We start from the raw sequence: 20,837 nt of genomic DNA on the forward strand, positions 1-20,837 counted from the left end.
GTCCAGGTACACTACAGGATCTCCCTCATCCATCTTCAGAGTTACATCCTCAAAAAATTCCAGAAGATTAGTCAAGCATGATTTCCCCTTCATAAATCCATGCTGACTCTGACCTATCCTGTTACTACTATCCAGATGTGTCTTAATTTCATCTTTTATAATAGACTCCAGCATCTTTCCCACCACTGAGGTCAGACTAACTGGTCTCTCTCCCACCTTTCTTAAAAAGTGGTACAACATTAGCCACCCTCCAATCCACAGGAACTGATCCCGAATCTATCGAACTCTGGAAAATAATCACCAACGCATCCACGATTTCTTGAGCCACCTCCTTCAGTACCCTGGGATGTTGACCATCAGGCCCCGGGGACTTATCAACCTTCAGACCTAACAGTCTCTCCAACACCAATTCCTGGCAAATATAAATTCCCTTAAGTTCAGGTCCTTCAGCCACTGTTACCTCAGGGAGATTGCTTGTGTCTTCCCCAGTGAACACAGATCTGAAGTACCAATTCAATTCTTCTGCCATTTCTTTGTTCCCTGTAATATATTCCCCTGTTTCTGTCTTCAAGGGCCCAATTTTAGTCTTAACCATTTTTTTGCCTTTCACATACCTAAAAAAGCTTTTACTATCCTCCTTTATATTTTTGGCCAGTTTACCTTTGTACCTCATTTTTTCTTTGCATATTTCCTTAGTAATCCTCTGTTGTTCTTTAAAAGCTTCCCAGTCCTCTGTTTTCCCACTTATCTTTGCTAGGTTATACTTTTTCTCTTTTAACTTTATAGGTTTCTTAACTTCCCTCATCAGCCATGGCCACCCATGCCTCCTCCTAGGATCTTTTTTCCTTTTTGGAATGAACTAATCCTACAACTTCTACATTATACACAGAAATATCCGCCATTGTTCCTCCACTGTCATCCCTGCTAAGGTGTTGCACCATTGAACTTTGGCCAGCTCTTCCCTCATAGCTCCATATTTCCCTTTATTCAACAGAAATATTGTCACTTCCGATTGTACCCTCTCCCTCTCAAATTGCAGATTGAATCTTATTGTATTATGGTCACTACTTCCCAATGGCTCCTTCACTTCGAGGTCCCTGACCAATTCTGGTTCGTTGCATAATACCAGATCCAGAATTGCCTTCTCCCTGGTCGGCTCCAGCACCAGCTGTTTTAAGAATCCATCTCCGAGGTACTCCACAAAGTCTCTTTCTTGAGGACTAATACCATCCTGATTCTCCCAATCTACCTGCATGTTGAAATCACCCATAACAACTGTAGTAATATCTTTGCGACAGGCCAATTTCAGCTCCTGATTTAACTTACATCTGACATCCAGACTACTGTTTGGGGACCTGTAGATAACTCCCAAAAGGGTCTTTTTACCCTTGTGATTGTTATTTAAGAACTTACCTCAATGCCAACGGTCCTTTCGCATCAGAGAGCGGCGGGAGCTGGGCAGAAGTGAAGGCAGAGCACACAGCCGGTCGGGAAGGTAAGTGATTGTTATTTGAGTGGGTGTGTTCTAGACCCCAGGTCCTACAAAGTAGGGCCTCCCTCCCTCCTCTAACCTAAATTTAAAGTCCACAGACTTGCCCCAAAAAGAGGGTCCAAGGAAGTTCCTGTGGATTGAAGAGTGAGGCTTTAGCTCAGGAGTCTTTGATAAGGAGGTTGAGTGAAGTGATTACACCACAGTTGAAGAGGGTGAAGACATGACTGCCAAGCTGGTTCAGTGTGCTACGTGCTTAATGTGGGAGGTCAACGACTCTGGTGTGTCTGGCTTGTATAAGTGTGGAAAGTGTGTGCACGTTCAGCTACTGACAGAGCATATTGCAGCACTGATGAAAGAATTCGAGGACCTTAGGCTCATCCGAGAGAATGAGATCTTTCTGGACAAGACCTTCAGCGAGGTTATTACACCAATCATACCAGAAGAGAGCAGACGATGAGGAAGGCAGAGGGGAGACAGGTGCAAGAGACCCCGGGGGAAGTACCTTCCAGGAACAAGTTGAATCTTTTGGAAACAGTAGAGACAGATGACACTCCCAGTCTGCGAAGCGGCCAGGTCTGTCAATCAAAAGTTGGCATGGAGACAGAGCGGAAGAATCGGACATCGCACAGAGCCGTGGTCAATAAGGGACTCCATAGTGAGAGGAACTGACCGGGGTTTTGTGGCAGCAGACGGGACTTAAGAATGGTGTGTTGCCTTCCTGGTGCCAGGGTTAAAGACATCACAGAGTGCAGGAAATCCTCAAGGACAACGGTGAAAAGCCAGAGGTGGTGGTACATGTCAACACAAATGATGTCGGGAAGAAGAGGAGGAACCTACCACAGCAGGACTTCAGAGAGCTAGGAAGAAGGCTGAAAAGCAGGACATCCAAGGTTTGCTTCCAGTTCCTCAGGCTGGTGAGGCCAGAAACAGGGAGATAATGGACTTGAACGTGTGGCTGGGGAACTGGTGCAGGAAGCAAGGATTTAAATTCTTGGATCACTAGGGTATGTTTTGTGGTAAGCATAAATTCTACACGAGAGACGGTTTGCACCTTAATAGGTTAGGGACCAGCATTCTGGCAGGCAGGTTTGCTATTGCAACACAGCTACATTTAAACTAAGTAGCAGGGGGGAGGGGACAAACTGGATGTTTAAGAAGGAAATTGGAGGGAAAGTTAGAACAAGGGAAGTCAAGAAAGACAACTGTATCAATGAGGCAGAAAACTCAAAGGATCACACTGTAAGGTTGAGTGAAATAGGAGTGGATGGGAAGGGTGAGGGCAGTAACAAATTAAAAATACTATACATGAATGCATGAAGCATTAGAAATAAGACGGATGAGCTTGAGGCTCTTTTGGAAATTGGCAGATACAATATTGTGGGGATAACTGAGACGTGGCTTCAAGTGGACAGGGCCTGGGAAATGAATATTCAAAGCTACACATGCTGTTGTAAGGACAGACTGACGGGCAGAGGGAGTGGGGTGGCCATGTTGGTAAGGGATGATATTCAGTCCCGTGCGTGAGGGGACCTAGAATCAGGGGATGTAGAGTCAGTGTGGATAGAGCTGAGAAATACTAAGGTTAAAAAAAACCCTCTTGGGAGTTATCTACAGGTCCCCAAACAGTAGTCTGGATGTTAATCCAGACTATAAACAGAATATCCGAAATATACACACAAGTCTCTGTTCCTGCACACCCTTTATAGTACCCTTTGTTTTCCACAACCTCTCTATGTTCTTGCAGTAAATTGTTTCAGTTCACACTATGCATCAATCTTCATCTGCCATTTAGTTGGCTAATCCACAAGCTTGTCTTTGATTGATTTATTGTTGCCACATACTGAAATACAGTGAAAAGTGTTGTTTTGCATGCTATACGTGTAGATCGTACCAGAGTGCATCAGGATCGCAGAACCAAGTGTAGAATAGTGTTGCAGCCACAGAGAAGGTGCAGAGATAGGTCAGAATTAACATTTAAGCAGTCTGGCCACTGACTCATTGACTACTTTTCCACCTTCAACACAATATTCAGAAAAGATTTACAAGGATGTTGCTAGGGTTGGAGGGTTTGAGCTATAGGTGAGGGCTGTATTTCCTTGAGTGTAAGAGGCTGAGGTGACAGTGTAGAGACTAATAAAACCATGACGGGCAAGGATGGGATGTCCAGAACTAGAGGGCATAGGTTTAAAGTGAGAGGGGAAAGATTTAAAAGACACCCAAGGGGCAATCTTTTAATGTAGAGGGTGGTACATGTATTGGAATGAGCTGCCAGAGGAAGTCGTGGAGGCTGAGAAAATTACGACATTTAAAAGGCATTTGGATGAGTATATGAGTAGGAAGGTCTTAGAGGGACATGGGCCAAGTGCTGGCAAATGGGACTATGTTAATTTAGAATATCTGGTCAGCATGGACAAGTTGGACCGAATGGTTTGATTCCGTGTTGTATGTCTCTATGACTATGACATTAATTCTAAAAAAACCCATCTCTAAACTCTAAGACTTAAGTCTCAGCTTCCTCTTCTGTAACTGTATCCTCAATTTCCTGACCCAGAGACCACAGCCATTAATGTCAGAAGTTAGACGACACCAGGTTATGGTCCAATAAGTTTATTTGAAATCACAAGCTTTCGACATGTTGCCTGTTTGTCAGGTGAAGTGAGCAAGAATCTCACAGGCACAGAATTTATAGGCAGAAAGATCAAAAGACCATATAAATGAATGGAGTGTTGACCCATGTCCACCCAGTCTAATGGTGGCACCTTGACAGACGACCAATAAGAATGGCGACAACACCTCCTTCACCATAATCCTCAACACCTGTCTCCCACAAGGCTGCATACTCATCCCCTACTATACTCCTTATACACTCAGGAATATGTGGCCAAATTCCACCCCAACACCTTTGACAGTTTACTGACGAAGCCACCATTATAGTTTGAATCTCAAACAATGATGAGCCAGAATATAGAAAAGAAATTGAGTGCTTAGTGATATGGTATAAAGGCAACAATTTTCCCAGCGATGTCATTGACTTCAGGAACCGGAGTGGAAGGCATGCCCCTGTCTGCATCAGTGGTACCGAGGTGGAGATGGCCTAGTGTGTCAAGTTTCTGGGAGTGATGATCACCAACAATCTGTCCTGGTCCACCCATGTCGACACAATGGTCCAGAAAGCACAACAACAACTTTAATTCCTCAGGACGCTAAGCAAATTCAGTATATCCACAAGGACTCTTACCAATTTTTATAGATGCACTATAGAAAGCATCCTGTCTGGATGCATCACAATGTGGTGTGGCAACTGCTTTTCCCAAGACCGCATGAAACTAGAGCACAGCCCAGTCCATCACGCAAAACAACTTTCCATCCATTGACTCTACCTATACTTTCCACTACCTTGTTTTGATATTTTCATGCCCTCTTCACAGTTTATAATGTTCCCAGATTTTGTAAAAACTGACTGCAGATGGTTCAGTCATTTAATTCATTCATGGAATACTGGCTATACTGTCATTTATTGCCCATCCCTCATTATCTAGATGGACAACTCACAGACCTTTAAAATTAGATTAGATTACTTACAGTGTGGAAACAGACTCTTCGGCCCAACAAGTCCACACCGCCCCGCCGAAGCGCAAGCCACCCATACCCCTACATGTACATCTATATCTACCCCTTACCTAACACTACGGGCAATTTAGCATGGCTAATTCACCTGACTTGCACATCTTTGGACTGTGGGAGGAAACCGGAGCACCTGGAGGAAACCCACGCAGACACGGGGAGAACGTGCAAACTCCACACAGTCAGTCGCCTGAGGCGGGAATTGAACCCGGGTCTCCAGCGCTGTGAGGCAGCAGTGCTAACCACTGTGCCACCGTGCCGCCCACTTAAAATACCACAAACAGGTGATGAAAGTAATTAAGGCGGCTAATGGAATGCTAGTGTTTACATCCAGAGTATAAGGATTTAGAAGTTATGCTGCAGCTAAACAAAATCCTGGTCAGAACCCACCTGGAGTACTGTGAGCAGATCTGGGCACCACACCTTAGGAATGATATATCGGCATTGGAGGAAGCACAATGTGAGTATACAAGAATGATATGTGGACTTCAGATTATTAGGTTTAGGTCAATTTATAATTATAAAAAGACACAAGATGAGTCTATAGAATTTGAACCAGGAACAATTTATTATACGTCTTTACAAGTACACAGTCAGACCTAGATTGACCTAAATGTCCTGTTCTCTAAGCGGTAGCCTGCACCACCAACTACATGCATAATATCCCTCCCCATTTATTTCAAAAACTCCCAATAATATATATATTTGTAAAATATTATACAGGCATCATGGCCAACAGATGTACATAGATTAGGGTCCTGATGAAGAAGGTCCTTTGCCAGAAATGTTGATTCTCCTGCTCCTCTGATGCTGCCTGACCTGCTGTGCTTTTCCAGCATCACTCCAATTTAGGCTCTGATCTCCAGCATCTGCAGTCCTCACTTTTGCCTAACATATGTACATAGTCAGGAATATTTACAGAAAGGGTGTGTGAACAACCACTACCTTTTCCCAATACAAGTTTCTGTAGTCTAAATCGACATGATTAGTCTCATGATGATCTTCAACAAAACCATCTTCTAGCCTGAGGAGCCTTTTCTGATGTAGTCTCCCAGACTTTCAAAAGCTCCCGCCATTCAGTAGATGCGGCCTTCTCTAATTTGCTGCCATTGTCCTGCGATGCAGCTGCTGAGAGCTCCCTGGTTATGGCCAATCCCGGCTCAGTGACACAAGTTTCAGTTCTTACCCCTGGTTTCATCTGGCCCAGCTCTGTATTTTGAGGAACTTACACCCCCTGTCGTAGTGAGGTGCAGCAAAGAGCTGGTCCACATATCTCCTCCAAACCAACTCATCACTGGTCTGCACTGTATATGACAACAGTTTTATTTGGACCATCACCATTGCTGTAACCCATTTTTTCCCAAAGCACATCATTTCTGGCCATGATAGTTTCTCTTTTTGGAATATCCTCCACTTTGAGGTTTTTGTGCTTCTAGCCATTGGTTCCTCTTGATTACGCTATACCACCTCTCCAATCTCTTCCAGCTACAGAAAATCAAACATGGTTCTCAGCTAGCGGTTGAACATTAAGGAGGCCAACAACTACTCGGTTGTGTGTGGCATGTTACAAGATGTGCTGAGGAGACTTGAAGCCATAAATAAGGTTTCAAGGTCGCAAGAGTCTACCTACTGGTAGGAAGGTGATTTGAAGTGAGTCTACTTCAAAACCAGGAGCATCTGGAGTAAGGTGGGTGAACTTGCAGCATGAGTTGGCACCTGGGACTTTAATGTTGTGGCCATTTCGGAGACATGAATAGAGCAGGGACAGTAATGGTTGTTGCAGGTTCCAGGGTTTAGATGTTTCAGTAAGAACAGGGAAGATGGTAAAAGAGGAGTGTGGCATTGTTAGTGAAGGACAGTTTTACAGTGGCAGGAAGGACATTTGATGAGGACTTGTCTACTGAGGTAATATGGGCTGAGGTTAGAAACTGGAAAGGAGCGGTCACCCTGCTGGAAGTTTTCTATAGGCCTCTGAAACATTCTAGAGATGTAGAGGAAAGGATTGCAAACATGATTCTGGATATGAGCAAAAGTAACAGGGTTGTTGTTATGAAGGACTTTAACTTTCCAAATATTGACTGGAAGCACTATAGTTTGAGTACTTTAGATGGGTTTTTTTTGTCCAATCTGTGCAGGAGGGTTTCCCTAGATAGGCCAACAAGAGGCAAGGCCACATTGGATTTGGTAACCAGGCCATGTGTGAGATTTGAAGGTAGGTGAGCACTTTGGTGATAGTGACCACAATTTGGTTATGTTTACTTTAGCGATGGAAAGGGATAGCTAAAAACCTCAGGGCAAGAGTTATAGCTTAGGGAAAGGCAATTATGATGTGATTAGGCAAGATTAAGGTTGCACAGAATGGGGAAGGAAACTGCTGGAGATGGGCACAATTGAAATGTGGAGCTTATTCAAGGAACTGCTACTTGATAAGTATGTACCTGTCAGGCAGGGAGGAAGTGGTTGAGCAAGGTAGCAATGGTTTACTAAAGAAGTTGAATCTCTTGTCCAGTGGAAGAAGGAGGCTTACGTAAAGAAACATGAAGACTCCATTAGGGCACTTGAGAGTTACAAATTAGCCAGAAGGGACCTAAAGAGACAGCTAAGAAGAGCCAGGAGGGGACATGAGACGTCTTTGGCTAGTAGGATCAAGTAAAACCCTAAAGCTTTCTATAGGTATGTCACAAATAAAAGAATGACTAAGTAAGATTGGGGCCAGTCAAGGACAGTAGTGGGAAGTTGTGTGTGGAGTCTGAGGAGATAGGGGAGGCGCTAAATGAATATTTGTCATCAGTATTCACACTGGAAGACGACAATGTTGTTGAGGAGAATACTAATATACAGGCTATTAGACTAGATGGGATTGAAGTTCATAAAGAGGAGATGATAGCAATTCTAGAAAGTGTGAAAATAGATAAGTCCTCTGGACCGGATGGGATTTATCCTAGGGTTCTCTGGGAAGCTAGGGAGGAGATTGTAGAACCTTTGGCTTTGATCTTTATGTCATCATTGTCTACAGGAATAGTGCCAGAAGACTGGAGGATAGCAAATGTTGTTCCCTTGTTCAAGAAGGGGAGTAGAGACAACCCTGATAATTATAGACCAATGAGCTTTACTTCAATTGTGTGTAAAGTGTTGGAAAGGATTAGAAGAGAGAGGATTTAAAATGATTTGGAAAGGAATAATTTGATTAAGGATAGTCAGCATGGTTTCGTGAAGGGTAGATCGTGCCTCACAAACTTTATTGAGTTCTTTGAGGTGACTAAACAGGTGGATGAGGGTAGGGCTGTTGATGTGGTGTATATGGATTTCAGTGAAGCATTTGATAAGGTTCCCCGTGGTAGGGTATTGCAGAAAATACAGAGGCATGGGATTGAGGTGATTTAGCGGTTTGGATCAGAAATTGGTGAGCTGAAAAGAAGACAGAGGGTGGTGGTTGATGGGAAATGTTCATCCTGGAATTCGATTTCTAGTGGTGTACCACAAGGCTCTGTTTTCGGGCCACTGCTGTTTGTCATTTTTATAAATGATGTGGATGAGGGCGTAGAAGGATGGGTTAATAAATTTGCAGATGACACTAAGATCGGTGGAGTTGTGGGGAGTGTTGAAGGATGTTGCTGAGTTGTGAGCAGTGCCGAGGGACATAGCTAAGCTGCAGAGCTGGGCTGAGAGGTGGCAAATGGAATTTAATGTGGAAAGGTGTGAGATTATTCACTTTGGAAGGAGTAACAGGAATGCAAATCACTGAGCTAATGTTAAGATTCTTGGTAGTGTGGATGAGCAGAGAGATCTTGGTATCAGTGTACACAGATCCCTGAAAGTTGCCACCCAAGTTGATATGGTTGTTAAGAAGGCATACGATGTGTTAGCTTTTATTGTTAGAGGGATTGAATTTTGATGCCATGGGGTCGTGTTGCAATTGTATAAAACTCTAGTGTGGCCGCACTTGGAGTATTCTGTACAGTTCTGGTCACCACATTATAGGAAAGATGTGGAAGCATTGGAAAAGGTGCAGAGGAGGTTTACCAGGATTTTGCCTGGTATGGAGGGATGGTCTTATCAGGAAAGGCTGAGGGACTTGTGACTGTTTATGTAAGAGAGAAGGAGACTTATGAAAGGAGACTTAGTAGAGACATACAAGATGATCAGAGGATTAGATAGGGTGGACAGGGAGAGCCTTTTTCCTTGGATGGCGATGGCGATGGCGATGGCTAGCATGAGAGAACATAGCCTTAAATTGAGGAGTGATAGATATAGGACAGATGTCAGACTAAGTTTCTTTACTCAGAGTAGTAAGAGCGTGGAACACCCTGCTAGCATCAGTGGTAGACTTTCCAACCTTAAGGGTATTTAAATAGATTGAATAAACATATGGATGATAATGGAATAGTAGAGGTTAGATGGGCTTCAGATTGGTTTCACAGCTTGGTGAAACATTGAAGGCTGAAGGGCTTGTACTGCACTGTCATGTTCTATTCCAGTTCCACCTCTGCTTTAGACTAAATGGCATACCGTAGTGGATGCACCTGCAGACTCGGTGGATGAACATCTGACTTCAGCAGTATTTTAATTTCAACTCCTTTCATTTCCACCAGGATTCCTGTGAAGTCATCTTTACAAGACATCCTGGACAAGTATAAACTCCTGCTTGAGTCTGCTCCAATTTTTGTAACCAGGTGTATCTGACAAATGTAGGGTTTTTTGCCTTTTACAATGTATAGTGGTGATTCTGGACATGAGTCCCTTAAATTCATTTGTGGCATGAGGAAGTCACTGGCTAGGCCAGCATTTATTCTCCATCCCTGACGATCCAGAGGGCATTTAAGAGTCAACTATATTTTTGAGAGTCTGGAGTCACATGTAGGCCAAATGCAGGTAAGGATGGCATTTTCTTCCCTAAAGGGCATTCGTGAATCAGATGGGATTTTCTTGACAAAATGTTATGAAGGTAGAAGGGGTACTGTAATTCAAGAGAGTTGAAGGACTTAGCAAGCACACAGAGTGCTGGAGAATTTACAATGTAACATTTGGTCCAGCAGCTAGCAGTACCTGAGTTGCTAGGAGACCAAAACACATTCAAATTCAGCCAACCAGTTTAAATTATGCCTCATGATACTAAACTCCAATCAAGTTTAAATTTGGTATTTTGACACTATTGAAACCAGTGAACGATCTGATGCTTTGGGGTATAAGTCCAGGATAAATTGAGCAATTGGAGGAGAACGGCCAAGCTCCCAACATATGCAGACTGCCCGCAGAATAGCTCTCATAAAGGTACTTTTATCTATCAACAACCTGTGGAACAGAAGTCCAAAGAAGAAGACAGAAGAAGATATAAAGATAAGATTTGACAGCTGGCTGGTTTTGAAATTTGAATTTTTTGGTAAATCTTAATCAGGGGTTTTTAATCAGACCAGTATTAAAGAATGGTAAGTAAAAGATAGGTTTGAGAAAGGAGTTGTAACCAGTTGTTAGTTAACTATTCTCTTAGACTGTCAAAGAAAAAAAAATTGTTAATTTTTTAAATAGTGACCTTTGGGATAGTTATAGAGTCATAGAGATGTATAGCACGGACACAGACCCTTCGGTCCAACTCATCCATTCCAACCAGATATCCCAACCCAATGTAGTCCCACCTGCCAGCACCTGGCCCATATCCTTCCAAACCCTTCCTATTCATATATCCATCCAAATGCCTTTTAATTGTTGCAATTGTACTAGACTCCACCACTTCCTGTGGCAGCTCATTCCACACATGTACCACCCTCTGAGTGAAGAAGTTGCCTCTTAGGTCTCTTTTATATCTTTCTCCTCTCACCCTAAACCTATTACCTCTAGTTCTGGACTCCCCACCCCAGGGTAAAGATTTTGACTATTTATCCTATCCATGCCCCTCATGATTTTATAGACTCTAGAAGGTCACCCCTCAGCGTCCGACACTCCAGGGAAAACAGCCCTAGCTTATTCAACCTCTCCCTATAGCTCAAATCCTCCAACCCTGGCAATGTCCGTGCAAATTTTTTCTGAACCCTTTCAAGTTTCACAACATCTTTCCGATAGAAGGAGACCAGAATTGCATGCAATATTCAACCTCATTGATCCTGCCAGTAGCATATGCTTGTCTTAAAGATTAAGCCACGCATGTCTAAGTACAGTAAAACTGCGAATGGCTCATTAAATCAGTTATGGTTCCTTTGATCGCTCCAAACGTTACTTGGTTAACTGTGGTAATTCTAGAGCTAATAAATGCAAACGAGTGCTGACCTGTGCAGGGATGCATACACTTATCAGACCAAAACCAATCCAGGCTCATCCAGCAGCTTTGGTGACTCTAGATAACGTCAGGCAGATCTCAAGTCCTCGTGACAGTGACATCTCATTCGAATGTCTGCCCTATCAACATTTGATAGCACTTTCTGTGCCTACCATGGTGACCACAGGATAGTTCTTGGCCTCTCAAATTTTAACAGATTACAGCATAGGTTAAATCTTTTCTGTGTTGCTGGTTTAAGTTAGCAGGGGGTTTACACCATGTCGTAACAAACGGCAGTGGTTTCATGGTCAGTAGAATTCTTAATTCCAGATTTTCACTAAGTTCAAATTCCACCATCTCCCATGGCAGGATTCAAACCTGGGTTCCCAGAGCATTACCTGTGTCCTTGGATTGACAGTCCAGAAATAATACCATCAGGCCATTTCCTCTCCATTGTTCCATCTTGGCAGGCTTCAATGGTAGTGCCCTTTATTTCTCCCTGTAGATTGATTTGAGAATTAGAAAACCACAAGCAAAACTAATGTCAGTTACAAAATACTGTCTAAGAACTGTAACAAACACTACATTCCACAACAGCCAGAAAACTGGCCACCAGGATACATGACTCTCTCTTACTAATATCCTTACATACAGATAAGGAAGGATACCACTTCGACAGGGATAACACATCCATCTGAGGACAAGCCAAACAGAGATACACACAAGAATTCCTAGATGCATAGCATTCCAACCGGTACTCTATCAACAAACACATTGACTTGGATCCCATTTATATCCTCTGAGAAAAAGAACAGGAAATGATGTCACCACAGGAAATGACATCACCAACCCTAGGAAACTCAAACATATGAATAAAAAGCAGGCTACACCACCAGTACTTCATTTGGAGGCTTACTGAAGATGTTACCTCGTGTGTTGACAAAACATCTGAAAACGAACCTTTCAGTTCAGCAAGCAAACCTACATTCAGAACCTCAACCTGAGCTACAAATCTCAAAACTTGCTAACACCACTTCCATCTTTAGTTTGGGGGAAGGACCCAGAAGTGACCAGCTTCACCTGAAACTCTACAAACTGTGTAATACTTCCTGGCTGGCAACATGTACCCAGAGAGTAGGGGTGTCGAACAGGGAAGCTCCTGTACCTATGTTAAGAGTCAGCCACATTATGGACAGCACGGTGGCACAGTGGTTAGCACTGCTGCCTCATAGCGCCAGAGACCCGGGTTCAATTCCCGCCTCAGGCGACTGACTGTGTGGAGTTTGCACGTTCTCCCCGTGTCTGCGTGGGTTTGCTCCGGTTTCCTCCCACAGTCCAAAGATGTGCAGATCAGGTGAATTGGCCATGCTAAATTGCCCGTAGTGTTAGGTAAGGGGTAGATGCAGGGGTATGGGTATGGGTGGGTTACGCTTCGGCGGGGCGGTGTGGACTTGTTGGGCCGAAGGGCCTGTTTCCACACTGTATGTAATCTAATTACTGTGGGGTCTGGAGTCTCATGTAGACCAGCTAAAGACAGCTCTTTCTTAACCTAAAAGGACATTGGTGAACCAATTTTTTTTCTCAGAATGGAGAATGGTTTCATGGTCATTGTCAGACTCTTAATATTTGCGGATTTCCAAATTCAAATCCCACCATTTGTCAACGCAGGATTCGAACCGTCTTTCTAGATTTATTGACAGTACCCGCATTGCTAGCAAATGCGTCTCTAAACCTCACCCAATCGCCGGCACGGGGCAAAGGGCGAAACGCAGGCGCAGTACGGTCTTGGTTTTGACGGGCGGGGTGTGGAGAACAGGCGACGGGCGGCGGTGCTCAACTGCGCTTGCGTCGTGCGGAAGGGCTGGCGTCTGTGCGCAGGAGCGAGGGGAGCGCGAGGCGCGGCCGTTTGGTTCGGTTTGACCCTGACAGTTGGTGCGTGAGCGCGCACGCGCTGCTGCGTCGCGTCGTCCCCACCTCCCCGGAAAGCTCGCTGCCTGCTCGCGCCGAGGGAGAGGGGCCCTGCGCGAGAGGCGTCCGATGGCGACCTAGAGCCCGCTGGCCCGCGGGTGGGGAGGGGGAAAGGAGGTGTTTGGGTGTGGGAATCCACCGCCTTCCCCCTCCCCCCTGCACCACTCCTCGCCCAATAACTTCCATATCCACACACACACACACACAAGCACCTCTCTACAACTCTTCACACTGCCCCGGGCCGTCGGAGACCGAGGGGGCCGAGAAACAGGTCAGTCTGTCCCGGGCGGGGAAGGGAAACGTTTTCCCATTCGGGTGGCGGGGAGGTGGGAGCAGAGTACGGTGCGCTCGGTGGTACCTCCCTTCCCTTTCGGGCTGAGGGCAAGTGAAGCCTGGGCCCTGGGGGAAGGGCTGGGGAGAGACTGTGACAGCCTGAGGGGCAGTGGTCGGTGAGGCATTGTTGTCTGAGGGCGGACAGATGGAGGGAGTAGCAAAGGCGGCCATTGGGATTGGAGGAACTCAGTGTGGGGGAGGGGTGTGACTGGGAGTGTCGGGGTGGGTTTGATTGGGGGGTGTGGGGATGTGACTTGAGGGTGGGGGTTGGGTATAATGGGGGATATGTGGACTGTGATTGGGGGTGTTGGTCTGTGACTGGTGGGGTGTGACAGGGGAGGGGATGTGGGGACTGTGATTGGTGGGGGGGATGTGGGGACTGTGGCGGGGGTGTTGGACTTTTACTGGTGGTGGGGTGTGACTGGGGGTGGATGTGGGGACTGTGGTTGGTGGGGGGGGAAAGTGGGGACTGTGATTGGCGGGGGTGTCGGACTGTGATTGGTGGGGGGAAAGTGGGGACTGTGATTGGCGGGGGTGTTGGACTGTGATTGGTGGGGGGGGAAACATGGGGACTGTGATTGGCGGGGGTGTCGGACTGTGATTGGTGGGGGGGGGAAACATGGGGACTGTGATTGGCGGGGGTGTCGGACTGTGATTGGTGGGGGGGAAACATGGGGACTGTGATTGGCGGGGGTGTCGGACTGTGATTGGTGGGGGGGGAAACATGGGGACTGTGATTGGCGGGGGTGTCGGACTGTGATTGGTGGGGGGGAATCATGGGGACTGTGATTGGCGGGGGTGTTGGACTGTGATTGGTGGGGGGGAAACATGGGGACTGTGATTGGCGGGGGTGTTGGACTGTGATTGGTGGGGGGGAAACATGGGGACTGTGATTGGCGGGGGTGTTGGACTGTGATTGGTGGGGGGGAAACATGGGGACTGTGATTGGCGGGGGTGTTGGACTGTGATTGGTGGGGGGGAAACATGGGGACTGTGATTGGCGGGGGTGTTGGACTGTGATTGGTGGGGGGGAAACATGGGGACTGTGATTGGCGGGGGTGTTGGACTGTGATTGGTGGGGGGGAAACATGGGGACTGTGATTGGCGGGGGTGTTGGACTGTGATTGGTGGGGGGGAAACATGGGGACTGTGATTGGCGGGGGTGTTGGACTGTGATTGGTGGGGGGGAAACATGGGGACTGTGATTGGCGGGGGTGTTGGACTGTGATTGGTGGGGGGGAAACATGGGGACTGTGATTGGCGGGGGTGTTGGACTGTGATTGGGTGATGTGGGGGGTGTGACCAGTGGCTGGGAGGTGATGGGGGTGTGACTGGGAGTGGATGTGACAGTGTGTTGGGGTGGGGGGTGATTAGGGTGGGGTGTGACTGCAATTGTGGGGGTTGGGGAGGGGGTTGTGTGTGAGAGATTGTGACCGAGTGTGTGGGGGGTGGGGGTCACGTCCGAATGTGTGGCGGGTGGTGTGTAGGGCGTATAGGGATCGTGACTGTGTGTGTGGGGTTGGCCGTGTCAGAGCATTTCCAATTTTTTTTGTTTTGTTTCTTTGCCACCACAGTGTTGGAGAGTGAACTTAACTCAGTTCTCCCTCCCCGCATCATTCGCGTGTTATGGCACTGTGAGTGGATATATGGTACAGAAAGAGCCTCTAGTCCACCCCAGCCCCAGGGTCGATTAAATGAGGTGCCTCAGGGAAGGAGGTGCCCATGTTCTCTGACCCACCTCTTACCCACCTCTTACCCTGTACCAAAGCCGGTCTGTTTTTGCAGTAGAGAATTTTTCTTGTCGACTTTCTGCAACATCCTAATTCCCAGATCCCCACTGTGGCAATTACATTACAGCAATTCCAAAAGATTGTTGTGCCTTGTCATTCTCGGGAGTTCTGTACCAGGGTGACCTCTTCCAGCTGAGGTTCACAAGTCTTTGGGAGAAGTACCTCCTTCCTTATGTATTGATCTCTCGCCAATTTTGACCACCTTCCTGCTGTCCTTTAATGTCCGTTAATGAAGGCGAATTGCTAAGTTAATTGCAGACCTCAAGGATCTCTATCACCGTTCTCCCGTTCTCTGCTTTTATAAAGTTGGTTAATTAAGATGTTTTTTCTTTAAAAAAGTTTAAGAACCTTTAAGAAGTGCAGAGTTGCTAGTATCAATGTAGCATCTACTTAATCCTATTGACTTTTCACAGCAACATAAAGCAGTCTGACGTGAGGATGACTTGATGTATAATTGAACATTCAGCAGTGTTAATATATATTGTGTGACATTCAAACTAGCTAGTTGACCATTAAGCTGCTCTGCATCAGTAAGCTTTGGAAAATAATATTCTATAGATTACCAGTTTTTAAATTAAAGATGTCCTTACTGCCTTTATAACAAAAACTATGTTGTATGCAAATATTTTGCTTAAATCAGTTACTTAGTTTGCTGTTTTACCTAGCTAACAGGAATTTCTAAGAAGGTGTGCATGATGAGACCACGAGGCCCCTCACACTTGCCACACCATTCAGTGCAATCATGGCTAAACTTTTTCTTGAACTCTATTGTCCAACCCTATTCCATGTCCTTTTACTTCCTAAGAAACCAAAAACTATCTGTCTCAATTTTGAACAAAATGATTGACTGGTCTTCCAGAGCCCACTAGGATGGATAATTCAAGAAATTTGCAGCCCTTTGAGCAAAGAAATTTCTTGTCTCAGAATGGAATTATTGTGCTCCTTGTCCCGAGACTGTAGACTCGTTCTAGCCGGGGTCCCAAGCTCAGTGCTGTCAAAAACACTGCAAATCTTACATATTTGAATGAGATGATCTCTTACCCTCTCAAACACCAGAGAATAAAGATCCATTCTACAGAATTCCTACTAGGACAATTATTGCAAGTATCAATTAAAATTTGACTAAAATACAGTATTAGAAATCCTTAGTATATTTCAATGAATTGCAACAGAAGTAATTAATTTCATTTTCGTTAATGTCATTAATTTAATTCTGCTCTATCGTATAATATATTGTAGAATTTACCTCAAGCAGTAAGCAAGTTGGAAATAGTTTCATTGCACTTGGCATTAACATGTGTTTTCATTACAAACCTTTTCCTCAAATTTTTAACTAACAGTTTTAACAGTTCATGAATCTGACAGTTTTCTAAATCCACCAGTTTTTGTTTTGCTTTATAATTTTTCACATTTTTATCTGATCATCCTCCAGGATGATTCTTCAAACTTTTCTATGATTTTATATATCCCATCTTAGGAGCCTCCACTATTTCAAAATATTGAGAAAACTGAGCTGTTCCTACAGTGTGATTATTTTAGTAAGTTTACTTTTTCTGCAGACAAACTTGTATTTGTGAAACTAATAATGTTCTGTTTTACCCCATCAATAATTCTCAATACAGGCACTCCTGAACTGCAGTATGCTGAACAACATGCCTCTACCTTTATAATGCCCATTGCTAAATACTGCTGCGAGTACTGTGTACATGAAGGACATGAAAACTTTCTAGCTATGGCAGTTGTAACTTTCTACTCCTCCCAAGGCTATAAAGTATGAAACAAAACAGCCAATCAGCCCATTAAGTTTGTTACTTTCATTGAAAGCTCATGATCCCACCTACATAGGAATCAATTGGCTCACTATTGAAACATAATATTTGTTGCAATGTGTATTTATCTTCCTGATTAACCACTGAAATTTTAGACAAATCTTGTCTAAGTTATTGCACAGACTGTTGAATTATGTCCTGATTTGAATCATCTTCCTAGGAGGAACTATATTCAGTTTGTTTTTGTTCCTGTGTCTAGGGAATTGCTGTTCTATGCATGCAAGACCGAAGTTTGAAACTCCTTGTGAATTTCTAGTATTCATATTTGGGTCCCATCCATTTGGTGAATATAGACATGCCATTCTGTCCTCAGGTAGTATGATTTACATAAGTACTGTCAGATCTCCAAAGGTAATCTGGTAAAACTTGAACAGTTAACTTATTTCCACATATGTGCTAGTGAAGACAATTTTGCTGGTCCACAATAGATAACACTCATTAAAGTCACACAGTAACCATCATAGAGAAACAGACCCTTTCGGTCCAACTTGTCCATGCTGACCAGATATTCTAACCTAATGTAGTCCCATTTGTCAGCACTTGGCCCGTATCCCTCTAAACCCTTCTTATTCAAATATCCATCCAGATGCCTTTTAAATGTTGTAATTATACCAGCCTCCACCACTTTCTCTGGCAACTGAACACTTGATGATAAGGTCCTGGGAATAAATAGACCTTGGAGTGCAGATTCATGGTTCCTTGAAAGTGGAGTCATAGGTAGATAGGATAGTGAAGAAGGTATTTGATATGCTTTCCTTTATTGGTCGGAGTATTGAGTATAGGAATGGGGGGTCATGTTGCATCTGTGTAGAAGATTGGTTGGGCTGCTTTTGGAGTGTTGCATGCAGTTCTGGACTCTCTCCTGTCAGAAGGATGTTGTGAAACTTGAAAGGGTTCAGAAAAGCTTTGCAAGGATGTTGCCAGGGTTAGAGGATTTGAGCTGTAGGGAGAGCCTGAACAGGCTTGGGCGTTTTCCCTGGAGCATTGGAGGTTGTGGGCTGAACTTACAGTGGTTTATAAAATCGTGAGGGGCATAGATAGGATAAATCAACAAAATCTTTTCTCTGGAGTGGCGTAATCCAGAACTAGAGGGTTTGGGTTTAGGGTGAGGGAGCAAACAAATTTAAAAGGGGCTTAAGAGGAAACCTTTTCATGCAGAGGATGCATGGTAGAGTGTTTAATACATATATATTAAAAGCCTGCTATTCTTCAATTTGATATGCCACTTCATAATGTACACCAAAATGTGTAATTATACCAGCTCCCATAGCTGTTCCTGGGGCATGGGGGTTGTGTGGAGGGGGAATGCTCCATCTGTTGAAATTGTACTTTTATTTCATTAGCTGTCATTGTTACATTGCAGACATGGACTTTTTTCTGCACTGGGTGAGTTCATTTGTTTTATAGCTTGTCCCTGTGGAGATCTTCTAAAAGCTCCAAAAGTTTTAGAAGTAAGGTATAATGATCTTGGATTTAAATCAGTGTATTCTCAAGCAATCAAACTTTCATCACTAAGAATTTCTGACTAATACAACAAAGTTGCAAAATGAAACATCAGTGCAACTTTCTTAATGAAAATACCATCTTTTTTTTATTGTTGAGGGGAGAAAAGAGGAATTTTAGTCTAATTTAATTACAGGACTCCTGGAGATTTTGGCTATCTTCTTTCCTAACTGAAAGTTATGCATCCGATGCTTGTGTTCCACCTACCAGCCGGGTGATGTAACTTAGAAACAGAATTCATATTTATATTATTTGTGAATACTTTCTAGCCTTTCCTGTGATGTGATTTCTGCTTTAATCATTTCCATGCACTGTATATCTTCCTCAATCCATGTTTTTAAATAGCAGCAATATTCTTAAAATCAGAATTGAGTGAATGCACATTGTTTTTATATTAACAACCATACTTCTTTATTAAGGTTGGAAACATTGCCACAATTTAATCTACACTATATTTTTGTACTTAATATCCAGAATACTGATCATCTTATAGTCATGACACAATTGACTCTGGCATCCTAAACCTTACAACTGTGTCATTTTGTTTTTTTTTAAACTGTTTAAACCAACTGAGTTGCATTATTTGTTTGGCTTTAAAGCCTGCAGTCTTTATTGTATTTCTGTTGTCATGTCACTTGTGTTTACATAGAACCTTTAATTTAGAAAAGTATTCCAAATATTTTCATAGTAGACAGTAAACTTGAAAGTTTGGAAGCAGGATGAAAACTGCTTGGTAATGACTGCGAATTTTAAATTGAATCCTAAAGAAGAGGTCTTGGAAGATTTTATGATACTCCAAAGCACAGGGCCTCGATGGTTGAAGCCATGCCACTAACATTAAGGTGAATACAGAGACATTTGAATGAGAAGCTCATAATATTTGGCCTGTTAGCAGCAGGTACTGGAGAAAAAGCCTGTAATTGGAGGAGCAACTTCTCGCTGATTCTGTCCATTCAATGTGCAGCATGACTTTTCTCTGGTTGCCCCATGATTGAATTTTGCTGGGTATTTGGAGGCTTTCTTGTACTTTGAATCCTGGAATTGGGAGACATCAGAAATGGATTTGTATATGGGGATGAAAATTTTAAATTGAAAGTTGGAAGCCAGTGTAGATGAGCAAGGGCAAGAGTAATGGGTAATTATTATTTAGTATCAAGCAATGGAAATTTGAAAAGTTGAAACTTATGCAGAATGGGTGGCTAAAACAGCTTTGAAATAATTGAGTCTGACATTGTTAAATATTTTAAGAACACATGGGCTGAGGTGAACCAAGGAGAAAGGAGGTACTTTGTAACATAGTAGATCAGAGTCCCAAGCTAAAGTTGCTGTTGCATCAGATATAAATGCCACTCAGTATTGTTCAACATGAGACAGTAATATGGAATGAGTGCCAAGAGTCTGAGAGATGGGGTGATTTTGATTGATACTAAACCACATCTAAAGGTCAGGTCAGGTAAGGGAGAAGTGTGTGCAGAACCTGATTCCACATCCAAAATTGAATTGTCAGCTTCTGATATTTTATTTAAAAATGGAGACAACATTATGCATCACCCCATTGGGTTTAGGTTGTTTTCAAACTTTGATTTTCTACCTTGTAACTATTGTCTGACATTTTCCATGGAAAAGAATAAGTCATGAGGGCTATGTGATGTCCTTCCATAATATTAATGTAGTCCAGTGTTTCTAAATATGGTCTTTAAATTTATTTTTTCCCTCGCAACACCAGAGACCCGGTTTGATTCCTGCCTCGGGCAACTGTGTGGAGTTTGCACATTCTCCCCGTGTCTGCGTGGGTTTCGTCCAGGTGCTCTGGTTTCCTCCCACAGACCAAAGACATGCAGTTTAGGTGAATTGACCGTGCTAAGCTGCCCGTAATGTTCAGGGATGTGTAGGTTAGGTGCATTGGTCGGGGAAGTGTCGGGGTGTGGGTCTAGGTGGGGTGCTGTTCAGAGGCTCAGTGTGGACTTTTTGGGCCAAATAGCCTGTTTCAACACTGTAGGGATTCTGAGATTATCATGTCTATTAGTAATAGATAAGCAGTAATGCTT

The 20,837-nt window shown here is 43.9% G+C and overlaps 2 protein-coding genes and 1 long non-coding RNA gene across 6 annotated transcripts in view; 2 read left to right on the forward strand and 1 right to left on the reverse strand.

The window, feature by feature from the left end:
• LOC140483284 (uncharacterized) overlaps window positions 1-6,708 on the forward strand; it is a 62,732-nt gene extending 56,024 nt beyond the window's left edge. Inside the window, exon 8 of the mRNA XM_072581435.1 lies at window positions 6,602-6,708. The gene's annotated coding sequence lies outside the window, so the exon portion shown is untranslated. The remainder of the gene's footprint in view (window positions 1-6,601) is intronic.
• A 3,338-nt stretch (window positions 6,709-10,046) lies between these two features.
• LOC140483288 (uncharacterized) lies at window positions 10,047-13,099 on the reverse strand. The gene is made up of 3 exons (XR_011961927.1): window positions 13,020-13,099; window positions 11,765-11,865; window positions 10,047-10,408 (listed from the first exon to the last, which is right to left on the reverse strand). It is a non-coding gene; the product is annotated as an uncharacterized lncRNA (long non-coding RNA).
• A 226-nt stretch (window positions 13,100-13,325) lies between these two features.
• The window catches only part of gzf1 (GDNF-inducible zinc finger protein 1), a 33,213-nt gene continuing 25,701 nt past the window's right edge, over window positions 13,326-20,837 (forward strand). For 2 of the 4 annotated variants that reach the window (XM_072581442.1, XM_072581439.1), the window contains exon 1: window positions 13,326-13,605. The gene's annotated coding sequence lies outside the window, so the exon portion shown is untranslated. Of the gene's footprint in view, window positions 13,606-18,995; window positions 19,632-20,112; window positions 20,636-20,837 lie in introns of those variants that run through there. The other 2 variants (XM_072581440.1, XM_072581441.1) reach the window with 2 other exon arrangements.

This window comes from Chiloscyllium punctatum, chromosome 11 (assembly GCF_047496795.1).
Source record: "Chiloscyllium punctatum isolate Juve2018m chromosome 11, sChiPun1.3, whole genome shotgun sequence".
NCBI lineage: Eukaryota > Metazoa > Chordata > Chondrichthyes > Orectolobiformes > Hemiscylliidae > Chiloscyllium > Chiloscyllium punctatum.